The sequence below is a fragment of the Mycetomoellerius zeteki genome, unplaced genomic scaffold, assembly GCF_001594055.1.
Source record: "Mycetomoellerius zeteki isolate Tzet28-1 unplaced genomic scaffold, Tzet1.0 scaffold62, whole genome shotgun sequence".
In the NCBI taxonomy this organism is placed as follows: domain Eukaryota; kingdom Metazoa; phylum Arthropoda; class Insecta; order Hymenoptera; family Formicidae; genus Mycetomoellerius; species Mycetomoellerius zeteki.
In genome coordinates this window covers 1,746,491-1,752,059 of record NW_017257632.1, presented here as the reverse complement: position 1 = coordinate 1,752,059, position 5,569 = coordinate 1,746,491, and positions in this window count along the sequence as shown.

Below are 5,569 nucleotides of genomic sequence, written 5' to 3'. Positions count from 1 at the left end.
TTGATTCGTTTGCGTTTGTGAGCGAGATCTGTAGATTGATTTTAAAGCGTGACATCTATGCTGGCAAAAAGATTTAGATAACATTAAATGCAACACGGTATGGTTCGGTCGTAACGTCAATTACGTAATTAATAATTCTGAAACTTTTTGGGGCAACGACACATATTGAGTCACACAGAAAACTGCCGTTATTTTAAGATGATTGCATTTTTTATCAGTCTTCGCAGTCACGAAAATAGGAATATATTGAATCTTAACATTGATTTGTAATTCTCTGCATTAACTTGTCCACGTAATGTTCCTTACATGCGTCTCTCTTTGGCATGTTGGCTAGTAATTAATCATTTTCGTAATGTACGTACATAAGTATATGTATAGTTTTGTCAACTTCTTTTAAGCATATTTATTTTAAATATTAATATAATAATTCATATCACCTTGTGTTAGGCTAATTAATTTCTAGAATTGTAAATAAAGTTGAAATATTTAAGAGCAATTAATACAGTAAATGATATTAAAACGTGCCGTGTTGCAGTCAAATTTACTATTGGAGATTAAATGTGTATAAATTCTACATACATATATATATATATATATATACAGCCAGTAGATGTATTTAATAATTTGATTTTGTGGCGAAATATGAATATAGTTAATATATGTATATTTTTTCCCACTCTCACAACGCTGTCGTGAACGCGCGATTAAAAACGACAATATTATGTATATTAGTATGATAACTTATGATATACCGAAGGATATTGTTCCCGCAGGCATTATTTTAGAAAGTTCATCGCGTTAATTTCGTCTCGTGTTGTATTAAGTATCCACGTTTATGTCATACCAAAGCTATATAGATCAATTGCGATAAAAGGACACTTTAATCCTTTGTGCCCGGAATTATTATCGTTGAATTATCTCGCGACGCAAACATACATAAAACGTTAAATATTTAAGACAAGCAATTCCTAATATACTCAGCTTTTATATAACGTCGCAGCAAGATCTCTCGCGCAGCTGTGCTACAAATTATTAGGGTACAAAGGATTAAAGTCAACAGCCTTTTCAGATCGTCTGTTAGTGCCACGAGTATAAGCATAATTTATCGCCACACTGCTAATATTACGAATATCTGTAATTTCGTAAAATTCGACGATAACATGCGCCGTTTTACGCAGAAGTTACATTAAGTTTAAGATTATTATACGAAGAACAAATCACGCATCTGGATTTTTAATGTGACAGGCTTAAAAAATTAAGATTTGCTACTTTCCGTAAGTTTAATTTAGACTGATCTGTACAGCGGAGAGTTGCTTCCAAGCTTCAGTAACTTCAGTGATCGTAGCCTCACCGATGCTCGACAAGAATATTGCGCAATAGTTCAATGAAAGCGTTCGCCTGATTTATAACTTTGGTCTAAGCTCGTTGTTCCGCTTGCACGTTACTCGTCGATACGTAATCGTATCTCGTTGCGACATTTTGTACAACTAATGACTTAGCTTCAGTTATATGGGCATCGCGGGTTAATTAGCTCTGGTTAATCTCGTCCTTCCCTTGTTATGATCTCACTCATAATACAAATAGAAGAATGAAATTTAGTTGAACAACTTAGAAAATTCTATTTATAATTAAATGAATTTCTATCGATCTTTACTCGGGAAAGGAATGAAGAAAAAAATGGTACTACTAGATTGATCGATTGTAGAAAATTGCCAAAAGTCCGGGAGTTTTCAATTTTTCAATCTCGAAGGTTTACCAGAGAAGGCGCGCTCTGGTTACTGCTTCCCTGAATATCGCTGTAGAGAGAAGCCTAAAGTAAAAAGATTCCTAGTCCCAGGGCAGCCCTTTAGTGGGCGAGTCACGTAGCCACAGAACAACTCTCTCTAAAGTGATCGCCAATATCAGGGAGACCTGGTACGGCTCGTTGATGAAGAACCTCGAAGGTTTAGAATTTGGCCCTTCGGCAACATCGATTCCCAGCGAATCGCACGGATTAATGGCTACGTTGCTGGATGACTAGAGTCAATGCACATCGACGTCGGTGCGACCGATATACGCGGGCGAAAAAATTCGCGATTCTTTCAGTATTAGTCGAACACGCGCCGACGACCAAGGGGCGTGACTGCGTCTATTATAGAAGGTACGCAGATACAAAGTGTGTGACAATATATACCTCATGGCTTCTCAAGTACCGCGCAATACTAACTCGCAATTCTTTTTGTAAACGTAAATTAAGGATCGCGCGACCCACCGAGAGAGACATGCGTCGCGCAAAAGTTGATTATGAAATAATCGCGGCCGTTTCACTCGTTAAGTAGAAACGGTCAATAGCACGTCACGCGAAGAAGATACGCGGTTTCTTCCGTATTTCGTACGAACATATTTTTATCAGTCGTTCTCTGCATGTGCGATCAATTGAAAAATGTGCAAATAGCGATCGATCAAATTAATGGAGTACGAAATTCACTTTCCTTTATCTTACAGCTTCTCGATCATACCAGTGCGAGAATCTATTTCTTTGATCGATTATCTTATTCTCTACACATCGTTAATTCTCGACCATCCCTTAAAGCTCTATAAATGTTCTTCCTACGGCAAAGGTACGGCAAAGGAGTGTCTTATTTTATGATACTCTTTAGAATAGTGCCAAAATAATACTGTTTCTTATTCAGAAATTAAGGAATTCAATTCAAGATTATAAAAAAGGTTCTTTCTCCAAGTGTATCCTGATTTATTTCGCTTGTATTGTGTCGTGTTCGAAATTTCTGAAGTAACGCGTATTTATGCCTGTTTCTACCAATGTATTGTAGATTAACTTTAATCTTAGTTTAACCTACTTTTAATCTTTTTGTAGTTTTAAGAATTGGAAAAGGATAAAGAGAGTAAATTAAACAAGATTAAAGTTAATTTACATTTATAGAAAAAAGCATTGTGTCAATTTCTATCAATGTATAACAATTTTGATCTTAGTTTAACCTACTTTTGATCTTTTTGTAGTTTTAAGAATTGGAAAAGGATAAATAGTAAATTAAATGAGATTAAAGTTAATTTACATTTATTGAAATAGGCATTTCTATCACGTGGATTAACTTAAATCTCAAATCTCTTCAACTTTTTTTCTAATTCTTAGAATTAAAAAACATGAAAAGTAAGTTAAGCCAAGATTGAAGTTAATCTATATTGATAGAAACGGGCATTAATTAATCAGACCTGCGATTACCGATCCCATGCGATACCGAACCATGTGAGAACGACTAGTGTTAATTAACGTGCGTGCTAATAACTTTGTGCGTCCCGATCGTCTCTGACGTAGGATCGTGAGATTTTTCGTGTAAGCAATTCGTATGTGAACGATCTCCGGATCGTAGATAAGAAGGATCGGCAGTTTCCGAAGCTAAGATCGTCGAGATCCAACCAGGAAACGCGAGTCCTCGCAATAAAGTAATCCGTGTATAACAGCCGTACCATTTATTCACAGTCGAATGTATCATATTCAACGTGACGACGATTATTACGTAAGTTGTAAATATATATAAATATATATAAATAAAATATATTTAAAAAACGATGAGTAGAAAACGTCATTGGAAACTATATTTAACGCGCGACGCATTTTTTTCCGATTACTCAGCTTCCAAATCGCATATATATAGAAACGCTATTTATATTCCATTTATGTATTTCGATTTCACATATTCGAGAATTCAAATTTTTATGCCAATTTTCCAGCACTAACTAACAATAACATAACATCAATGTTGGAATTACACATTCAATAATATAAATGTAATATAAAAATATAACATATGTTGTATGTGAATAGTTACATTAGCTACAGAAAAAGCAACTTTGCAACTATTATAAGATCTTTAATATGATTGGTTTATGCATTTAAATATAATGAGAGGAATTAAGAGCAAGAACCAATTATAAGAAACTTACAACAGCTGCAAAGCTGCGTTTTCTTCTGAACGTACATTGTTAAATGTGAAAGTACAACATTGATGTTATATTACTGTTAATTCTTTTCAATTTTTTTCTATTGCTTCCAAAAGTTTCTACCTGAGAAGCTTGATATTTTAAAGATTTATCGTTAAGGTTTATACCTCGAGGAATCTAAGAATTTTCAAGGACTGGAACGTCCAAAGAATATATATATATATATATATATATTTCCGAAATGTTTCCAATCGTCGAACATTCGATTTTGGTGTCATTCGTTTGCGTGTAAGAACGGCGCGGCGTTTCCGCTTCGCGTTGATGATGACATAAGCGAGGTAGCGCGGATCCCGTGTATTACAGGCCGTGCCCAGCTTTGTCCAATCAAGCTAATGTTCCAATAATTCGGGGCCAACCGCTTAATGAATGAACGAATAACCTCGACTGAGAGGTTCGATTATAAATGCGACGGCTTACGTACTATGCTGCGTATTACGGCGCTGCCTGGCCGCACTCTTAGCAAGGTCTGCGCAGCCCCGGAGGCCGAGGGCGAGGGCGAAAGGGTGGAGAACACGTGGGTGGACGTGCAAAAACGTAGGTGTTGCGTGTGAAACTCGAGCGAGCTTTCTCCTCTTTCTTTCTCCGTTTTATTGTAAAACTATATCGCGTTTTTAGAATTTTTTAAATAATTGATAGCGTCTGGTACTTCCTGATTCCGCCAAGAGTTTTAGAGTTCCTGGTGCATTCCAAAAGCAATTATTCTAGCAATTAAATGCAAAAGATTTGAGAGTCCGAATTGGGATGCAAAAGTTTCTTGTTATACGGAAGATTGTATCTGTTATTTCAATCAGAATCGAATTGAGTTGTAGCATTTTTTAAATATTCTCTGAAATTCCCTAGAAAGTGCCAGATTTCCGAAAAAAATGTTAATGGAAACTTGGAATGTTTTTAAATTATAGAAATATTACAAGAATGATTCTATGAGATGTCATACATATTTTTCGTAAAATGTGTTCTGCTTTGTGTACACGCTACAGAATTGAAGAGAAGACCTGCAGGCCAAAAAGCACTATTGAAGAAGTAGGCATTCATGAGATTCACAGTAGATTTTAAATTTTCGACTCGGGATCCATTGAAAAAGGTATCTTTTCGCGAGCTAAATTTTAGAGATAAAAGAAAAACCGAAATAACGGAGAATGTCATTCATCTAATGTCGATTTAATGTCTTCTGTTTTAGCGGTATTTTAACTCAAGATTGAATTACGAAGGTACGCGTGTCAACTTTCTAGATTTCTGAAGAGACGGAAAGGAACGTTTTATCGCAGAAACCGATGATTGCATTTTCACGAAAGACAAGCGCGTTTTCCACTATCTCATTCTGAGACCCCCCCGCGAGACGAGTCGAGAAGCGCCCGGTGGATCCGGCGACTTTCCACGGTGGAGAACGCGGTGGAGAACGCGTGTTGGTCAACGCGCCCGCGCCTCCCCGAGTGACCACCTTCGGCGGATATCCCGCGGCCGGCGGGCGCTATAAGTCGCGGCAGGCGAACCAACGCCAGTGAGGACGCGTTCGTGTTCGCGCGAGGACGCGCGGTGCCGAGATTCGAGGCCGAGGCGACGGGCGAAAGAG